Source organism: Sciurus carolinensis, chromosome 5 (genome assembly GCF_902686445.1).
Source record: "Sciurus carolinensis chromosome 5, mSciCar1.2, whole genome shotgun sequence".
Lineage (NCBI taxonomy): Eukaryota > Metazoa > Chordata > Mammalia > Rodentia > Sciuridae > Sciurus > Sciurus carolinensis.
In genome coordinates this window covers 47,402,614-47,412,490 of record NC_062217.1, presented here as the reverse complement: position 1 = coordinate 47,412,490, position 9,877 = coordinate 47,402,614, and the positions used below count along the sequence as shown (strand labels likewise).

At 38.5% G+C, this 9,877-nt stretch overlaps 1 pseudogene; it reads right to left on the bottom strand.

Moving 5' to 3' along the window:
• Window positions 1-8,341: 8,341 nt before the first annotated feature.
• On the bottom strand, window positions 8,342-9,662 carry LOC124985420 (26S proteasome regulatory subunit 4-like; annotated as a pseudogene).
• Between the last annotated feature and the right edge of the window lie 215 nt (window positions 9,663-9,877).

The following is a 9,877-nucleotide window of genomic DNA, read 5'->3' as shown; positions in this document are numbered from 1 at the left end:
ACCACATGTAAATAAGTAAAATAAATGTCCACTGACAACTAAAAAAAATAACTAAAGGACGAATGATCTTGCTGATAAGCAGATGAGGACATATAATGGGGGGTGGGAGGGGTTACCATTAGGTTTAGGGTTAGGTTTAGGGTTAGGGATAAGGAGTGTGGTAAGAATGAAGGAAAGAAGGACTGTATAGAGGGAAAAGAAGGGTGGGAGGGGTGGGGGGGAAGGGAAAAAAAATAATGAATCAAACATCATTGCCCTATGTAAACGTATGATTACACAAATGGTATGCCTTGACTCCATGTTCAAATAGAGAAACAACATGTATCCCATTTGTATACAATAATAATAAAAAAAAGAAAAAAGAAAACAAATGATTTAGGATCATTAATACTGCTACCACCTTCAATGTGTTGTCAGATGATCGATAAATGATCAATCTTCAGAAAACAAAATCTACATCATTTGCTCTCTCAGCACAGCACCATCAGACATTATGCAGATTAACTGTAAACTGCATTCATGGACTAATGAGCCCTGTGTTAATGCTGCTTCTTCACAAATAGAAAAGATCAGTATGAATCTGTACTGGAAAACACCAAATATAGTACGGTAAATGTTAATTTAACACAAAATCTGCTCTGTGTGTGTGTGTATGGGAGAGAGAGAGAGAGAGAGAGAGAGAGAGAGAGAGAGAGAGAGAGAGAGAGAGAGAGACATAGACATTGGAGATTGAACAAAAGGGTTCTGTACAACTGAGCTGCATTCCTAGTCATTTTTTTTTCTTAATTATTGTTTAATTTTAATCTGAGACAGGGACTCACTATTTTGCAGAGGCTTCCTTTCAACTTGCAATCCTCCTGTCTTTTGCCAAGTCATTTGGAATTACAGGCATGAGCCAACATGCCAGGTCAAAATTTGCCTCTTAAAATTCTGTAACAGGAGAGATCAAGTTCTTTTCTTCCTTAATTGCTTTAAGGAAAACTTCTATGATCAAGTAGCACTTCCTGGCACTTCCTAGTAGGATTCTCATTGTAGGCTAAGAGGCAAAGAGGTAACCAGACTTTCATAAAGAAAGGGAAAGGAAGAGAAAGGGAGAGGGGGATCTAGGGGAGAGAGCTAGAGCAAGACTAGAATCACAATGTTCAAATCACCTTTGAATTTTAAAAAATGGATTCATTTTTCAAATTCAGATATTGCTTGCAGAGACACAGGATGAAATGAAAAGCATGTTAAGTCATTTCTGACATCTCACTGGTTTTAGGAAGCGAATATAGCCTGTCACCTCCATAGGCAATGGAGACACTAATCAGATCTCAGATTTACTTCCTGGCCAAAAATGGCTTAGCTCTATCAAGTGTGTTTCCCAAACAATGACCCTCCCACACTTACTCTGTTGAAAGTTGTTATCTATCTTCTCAAATGTGCTTATAAGAAGGAAAAGAAATGCACCATGGATTATCAGAGTTGAATTAAATCAACCAGGCTATATTAGCAACCTTACCCAATGAAATTCTCTAAGGATGGGAACCATTTTTTATTCGACCAAACACTGGGATGGACTAAGCACTCAATAAATAGTTTAAAATGAAACGTAATCCTCTTTTTTTTATGTAATAAAAGGACCATCCAAGAGAGGTTAAGGACACTTAGAAATAAAATATATGTGTGCTGATACCCAGGCCTATGACCTTACTTCATAACGTAGAAAAGGTCATAATAGAAATACTTCTTCTATGTAGCATTACTGAGCCTATCTCCACCTTGATGCTGAAAGCATCAATTCTGATTTCAGAACTGGTATTCATACTGAAACAAGGATGATGACTCTGGAGTCCCTTTCCTACATCACACTTTAGAATTTGACTCACTGTTGCTCAAAGGATACAACTTAATCACCACTAAAAATCAGTGTTCATTAACAAATTCACTCTTTTTTAAAGGGCTCACTGTATGCTTGATCCTACACTAGATAGAAGAAATACAAAACTAAATAAAATATGTTCTGCGCCCTTGAAAGCATCCCAGACTAATGGTTAAAACAATTGTGAAACAAAATAATTTTCACAACACAATAAGTGCTATAATCATTGTGCTATGGGAACAGAAAGTAATCTCTCTCTCTCTCTCTCTCCCCGCTCCCCTTTCCCACCCCTCTCTCTCTCTGATTCTAAAGCCTCTGACTTCTGACCTGAGTTTTGAAGATTAAGTTGTACAAAGGGGACAGGTTCCTAAGGAGAGAATACACACAGAGACACTAACCATAAAAGACATGGCCTGTGCTGAACACCACAGGTAGCTGAATCAGAAATAAAACAACCAAGAAGGAAAGAGTGTGATCTTGAAAACCTTATACACAATGCCACAGGCAACAGGAAGTCATCAAAGGGCTACGCATGTGTGGTAGGTAGGGTAATCACCCTGACCACCAAAAGGTATGTACAGCCTATCCCTGGAATCTATAAATATATTGCCTCACATAGTAAAGTAGGAAATAAGGTTGCTGATCAAATGATCTTCCAATAAGGAGATTATCCTGATTACCCAGTTTGTCCAACCTAATCACATGATTCTTAAAAACTAAAACTAAATAGGATGAGGAAGACAATATGGAAGAGTCAAATTATGAGAGGGACTCAACCAGCTTTACTAATTCTGAAAATGAAGGAAGGGGAACAAAAGACAAGGACTCTTGGTGAACTCCAGGTGGACGTGAGAAATTGAGAATGTTCCTCAGCAAAGGGTTAGATAGGCAGTAGGACCCTCACTCCCACAAGTGAAAAAAATTGAGTTTTGCTTACAACCCAAATGAACAAATACAACCGAACCTCCTAATTCACAAACATGGTTTTTCTCTTCATGTATTTGGATTTTCTGTGATTTACTTCATCATTATTTTGTGCCTTTCAATATTAAAGGCCCATTCCATAAATTGTTCAAACTATAGTTGAGTGCCTTTTTAGAGCAACTGTAAGTAATGTTGTATTTTTAAGTTAATTTTACACAAGTTCATTGCTACTGTATAGGCCCTCTATGCTGTTCTACTGCCTATATGTCTATTTTGATGCTATTATCATGCTGTTCTTATAGATTTTATGCTCATTTACTTGGAAATGTTGTACCTTAAGGAAAAAAATAGTAATATTTTCTGACATGTGACTTAAACTTGCTTTTTTTCTTCATAATATCCTTTTTAATTTTTTGTTCTTTTTTTTATTTAGCTTTTAAGTTTTTTACAGACTGAATTTTGATTCATTGTACACAAATGGGGTACATCATTTCATTTCCATGGTTGTACACAATGTAGATTCATACCATTCATGTAATCATACATGTACATAGGGTAGTGATGTCTGTCTCATTCCACCATTTTTTATACCCCCTCCCTCTCATTTCCTTCTACATATTCTAAAGTTCCCCCATTCTTCTCTCACTCCCCATCCCCCCACCCCCATTATATATCATTCTCCACTTATCAGGGAAAACATTCGGCCTTTGGTTTTTGGAGCTAGGCTTATTTCACTTAGTGTGATATTCTCCAATTCCATCCATTTGTTTGCAAATGCCATAATATTATTCTTCTTTATGGCTGAATACTATTTTTGATGAAATTTTGTTTCTAACATCTCACTGTTCAAACTGTACACAACATATAAAATCTTACATACAAACACATTTATACAAAGAAATAGACACCTGTGAACCCTAGGATAGATTTTTCTCCCCCACCCAACTGTTTTGGAGAGAGATTATCACCATTGTAGTATTTATTTGTCTAGGTTTCCAAGTCACCAGTGAAATAAAGAATTCATTTTTACAAAGGTAGTGTTTCTGTGGTCAAGGTGAGCTGTTGTCTATTGGCAAAAATGTCCTACTTACTTAAATATCATGCTTGGATCAGTGGTTTTATAGAACAGGTGTAATTTAGTCAGGATGGAAATATTCTCAAATTATTTTTTTAAATTTATTTTTATTGTAAACAAATGGGATACACCTTATTTCTCTGTACATGAGGTAGAGGCATACCATTTGTGTAATCATACATTTACATAGGGTAATGGTGTTTGATTCATTCTGTTCTTTTTTTTTCCTCCCCCCCACCCCTCCCACCCCTTTTTTCCCTCTATACAGTCCCTCCTTCCTCCATTCTTGCCCCCCTCACATCTCCCATTATGTGTCATCATCCACTTATCAGCGAGATCATTCATCCTTTGGTTTTTTTGAGATTGGCTTATCTCACTTAGCATGATATACTCCAATTTTCATCCATTTGCCTGCAAATGCCATAATTTTATTATTCTTTATAGCTGAGTAATATTCCATTGTGTGTGTATATATATATATATATATATATATATATATATATATATCACAGTTTCTTTATCCATTCATCAATTGAAGGGCATCTAGGTTGGTTCCACAGTCTGGTTATTGTGAATTGAGCAGCTATGAACATTGATGTGGCTGTATCTATGTAGTATGCTGATTTTAGTCCTTTGGGTATAGGCCAAGGAGTGGGATAGCTGGGTCAAATGGTGGTTTCATTCCAAGCTTTCTAAGGAATCTCCACACGACTTTCCAGAGTGGCTGCACTAATTTGCAACCCCACCAGCAATGTATGAGTGTACCTTTTACCCCACATCCTCGCCAACACCTATTGTTGCTTGTATTCTTGATAATCGCCATTCTAATTGGGGTGAGATGGAATCTTAGGGTAGTTTTGATTTGCATTTCTCTTATTACTAGAGATGGTGAACATTTTTTCATATATCTGTTGATTGCTTGTACATCTTCTTCTGTGAAGCGTCTGTTCATTTCCTTAGCCCATTTGTTGATTGGGTTGTTTGTATTCTTCGTATAGAGTTTTTTCAGTTCTTTATACATTCTGGAAATTAGTGTTCTATCTGAAGTATGAGAGGCAAAGATTTTCTCCCACTCTGTAGGCTCTCTCTTCACATTACTGAGAGTTTCCTTTGATAAGAGAAAGCTTTTTAGTTTGAATCTATCCCAGTTATTGATTCTTGCTTTTATTTCTTGTGCAATGGGAGTCCTGTTAAGGAAGTCTGATCCTAAGCCAACATGTTGAAGATTTGGACCTACTTTTTCTTCTATAAGATGCAGTGTCTCTGGTCTGATTTCAAGGTCCTTGATCCATTGTGAGTTGAGTTTTGTGCAGGTGAGAGATAGGGGTTTAGTGTCATTCTGTTGCATATGGATTTCCAGTTTTCCCAGCACCATTTGTTGAAGAGGCTATCTTTTCTCCATTGCATATTTTTGGACCCTTCGTCTAGTATGAGAAAATTGTATTTATTTGGGTTTGTGTCCTTGTCCTTTATTCTGTACCATTGATCTACCTTTCTATTTTGGTGCCAATACCATGCTGTTTTTGTTACTATTGCTTTGTAGTAGAGTTGAAGTTCTGGTATTATGATATCCCCTGTTTCATTCTTCCTGCTAAGGATTGCTTTAGCTATTCTGGGTCTCTTATTCTTCCAGATGAATTTCATGATTACTTGCTCTATTTCTGTAAGGTATGTCATTGGGATTTTAATTGGAATTGCATTGACTCTGTATAGCACTTTTGGTAGTATGGCCATTTTGACAATATTAATTTTGCCTACCTTTTCTCCAATTTATGTTTATGGTACCTTTGTCTAGTATGAAAAAAAAATGTATTTTTGTGGTTTTGTCTCTGTGTCTTCTATTCTGTTCTATTGGTCTTCAATTCTACTTTTGTGCCAATCCCATACTGTTTTTTTTACTATACCTCCGTAGTATAATTTCAGGTCTGGTATTGTGATGCCTCCTGTATTACTTTTCTCAGTAAGGATTGCTTTAGCCATTCTGGGTCTCTTATTTTTCCAAGTTAATTTCATGACTGCTTTTTCTATTTTTATGAAGAATGTCATTGGAATTTTATTAGGAATTGGATTAAATCTGTGTGGCACTTTTGGGAGTATGGCCATTTTGACAATATTAATTCTGCCTATCTGAGAATGTGGGAGGTCTTTCCACTTTTGGAGGTCTTCTTCAATTTCTTTCTTTAGTGTTTGTAGTTTTCATTATAGAGGTCTTTCACCTCTTTTGTTAGATTGATTCCAAAATATTTATTTTTTTTTTGAGACTATTATGATTGGGAAAGTGTTCCTAATTTCTCTTTCAGTTGATTCATTACTGATGTATAGGAAAACAATTGATTTATGGATATTAATTTCATCTCCTGCTACTTTGCTGAATTTGTATATAAATTCTTGAATTTTTCTCGTGGAGTTTTTGGGCATTCTAAATATAGACTCATGTAATTGGCAAATATGGACAATTTGAGTTCTCCTTTCCTACCTGTATCCTCTTAATATTTTTTGTCTAATTGCTCTGGCCAGAGTTTCAAGGACTATATTGAATAAAAGTGGTAAAAGAGGGCATCCCTGTCTGATTCCAGTTTTTAGAAGTAATGCTTTCAATTTTTCTCCATTTAGAATGATATTGGCTTTGGGTTTAGCATATGTAGCTTTTACAATGCTGAGTTCTGTTCCTGCTATCCCTCATTTTTCTAGTTATTTTGAACCTGAATGGATGTTGTATTTTGTCAAATGCTTATTCTGCATCTATTGAGATAATCATGTGATTGTTTTCCTTAAGACTATTAATGTGATGAATTACATTTATTGATTTCCATATGTTGAACCAACCTTGCATTCCTGGGATGAACCCCACTTGATCATAGAGAACTATTCTTTAAATATGTTTTTGCATGTAATCTGCCCATATTTTATTAAGAATTCCGCATCTATGTCCATCAGGGATATTTTCCTGAAGATGTGTCTTTGTCCGGTTTTGGTATCAGGGTGATATTGGCTTCATAGAATGAATTTGGAAGGGTTCCCTCCTTTTTCTTGGAATAATTTGAGGAGGATTGGTTCTTCTTTGGAGGTCTGGTAGAACTTGGCTGAGAATCTGTCTGGTTTGGGGCTTTTCTTTGTTGGTGGTGTCCAGGAACAAAATGGAGTCAGAGTAGATAATAAATAATTGGGTCTGACTCAGGAGTTGGTAGCTGGTTTAAAAGGAAAGGAAATCAAATGCTAATGCTCAAGAATTCTTCCCCATCTCCCTGACCTGTTGTCAAGGTGACCTGCTTCTAGGGAGTTGTTCCTCCCTACCAGTACTGCTAATGAATACCCCCTTCTTGCCTATACCCCTGGGCAGCTTTGCTCCCACTCTTGAATCACTCCAGCTTTGGCCCACCTTTTGGTCACAAGTCAGTTTGGTCACAAGTCAGGTATGCAGAATAGGGGAGAGGTCATGAGAATTAAGAAATTCTAAAATGTATATGAGGCAGGACACCCTTACTTCCTTGGATACCAACTCTGGACCCTTCTTCTGCCTATGAGAAGTCTGTCTCTGTTCTATATTTTATCCAAAACTTGCTTTCCACACTTTCTTGCCTCATGGTGTCTTGAGTGTTCTATCTTCAATATCTGGGGAAATGGAACTTGGCCCTGACTGATTCTCATCACCAGTGGTATCATATTTGGAGGTCAAGATCATCACTGAGGTAAGCCACTTCACAGGCATCCCACATGTTTCCGAGGTGCAACTTTCTGTCTCTTTTCTTCTAGAGGACAATAATGGGCACCCATCAGCTAAAAATGCAGTTAGTACAAGTCACCATTCTGTAAGACTCAAATGAGAAGATTCCCAGCTTAGACAATTCTGAATCACCAGACCTGAAGGTCAGTCATGTTGGGTTCTGCTGAAGCTGTTCCCCACTATCCTATCCAGGTTCAGTGAGCATTTGGTCCAAGAACACAGTGTCTCTAATCCCAGTCTACTTTTGGATGTGTTGAGATGGAAAAAGGGTTGGAACAACTTTGAGGTTCGGCCTGGACCACTTCCAGATGAACCCCAAAATTTCTTCTCCTTACTCCTCTCCCAACCGCCCCAAGGGGGTATCCATGGAGATCCATCTATAAATGCATTGAGCAAAAGAACCAATAACAGATGCCTCTGGATGGGCTGTGCTACACTCTCTGAAGCTTGCTCCCTACAGCCCCTCACCCCTCACAGGTCAGACTCTAGCTTTTAAGACTCTAGATTTGAGAGAGGGATATGCAGTGGTTCATAAGAAAATGCCTGGGTTCCCCACCCCCCCTTTTTAATTGGGAAGCAGAGAGCAGCACAGTGACCAACAGAAGGCACCCAATGGGCATCCTACATGTTGTACTCCAAAAGATACACAGGGTGATTTGCTAATAAAAATCAACAGGAACGTGGATTCCTCTGGGCAACTTCCCCACACTCGAACCTCTGAAGGGTCAAGAAAACTCCTGAAGGCAACTATGGTTCACTAGAGATAGAGCTCCTCAGGGGTGTCTTCTTGTTTTTTATAAAGAACATTTTCTTTAGATTTTTTGAAGTCTTCATTTGTTACTTTCATTCTATGTTCTCTCAAGGCCTTCAGACCAGCTTCTGTACAGATTGCCTAGATGTCAGCACCAGAGAGGTCATCCTTTGCCATGATCAAATCATCCAGGGTTATGTCATCAACCAGTGTCATCCTGTTTGTGTGAATCTGAAAGATGCGCTTCTTAGTCTTTTCATCAGGCAGGGGGAACTCAATCTTCCTGTCCATGCAGACTGATCTGATAAGTACTGGATCCAAAGTTTCTATTCGGTTTGGGCCATGATAACTTTCACATCTCCCCTTGAATCAAATCCATCCAACTGGTTCAACAATTTCAACATTGTTCGTTGAATTTCTCTTTCACCTCCAGAGTTTGAATCATATCTTTTTGTTCCAATGGCATTGATTTCATCAATGAACACAATGGATAGTGCATGATCTTCAGCAACTTGAAACAATTCCCATACAAGTTTGGGCCCATCAGCTAGGTACTTCTGAATAAGTTCAGAGCCAACCACTCTCAAGAAAGTGGCTGAGGTTTGGTTTGCTACTGCTTTGGCTAACAAGGTTTTACCTTGCCAAGTGGACAATAGAGAATGACCCCCTTAAGGGGCTTTATACCCATCTCTTCATAATATTTAGGATGGGTGAGAGGAAGCTCCACAGATTCATTAATTTCCTGGATTTGGTTGTCCAACCCCCCCAATACCTGCATAGGCCTCCTGGGGGGCCTTTTCCACCTTTATCACCGTGACCAGGGGATCTGTATCATCCATCAGCACTCCTATCACGGCATGCACTTTGTGGCTGAGCAGGACTGAGCAGCCTGGTTCCAGCAGATCCTTGTCTATAAATGAAAGGATGCTGACATAGTGTTCTGAGCCCACAGATGTGGACATGATGGCATGATTGTCATCAATGATTTCTTCCAAGGTTCCTACTGACATTGGGGTCCCCTTCAGATCATCCACCTTTGATCTTTCCTTCTCTTGCTTTTCTTCTAATAGTTTCATTTGTTCTTGATTTCTAATGAATTCTTCTTCCATGAGAAGATAGTCTTTAATTCTTTCTAACTTCAGTAATTTCAAGCGGCACTGAGTGTGAGGTGTCACCAATGGTAGTTTGCTGGAAGCATCTGGTCCCTTTGTTTTCTTCTTCTTTTTCTCCACTCTGGTTGGTACAGGAGGTTCATATTTTTTTTCTTATCCTTGTCATCCTTCTTGCCACCTCCAGGACCATGACCACCACTCTGACTATGACCCATCTTGCCTTGGCTGCTGTGGCTGCTGCTGCTGGAAGTGCATTCTCCGCTGGGTTCCCTTTGTTCACAGCCTTTACAAACCTGTTCCCCATTGTTGTTCCTATGTGCTCCACTAACTTCCCTGACTATGAAAAGGGAGATTTATATCCATAGTGAGTGTAAACTCTATTCCACTCTTTTCCCTTACTGCTCTGCTGCTGCCAAACATGGTCTCAGTA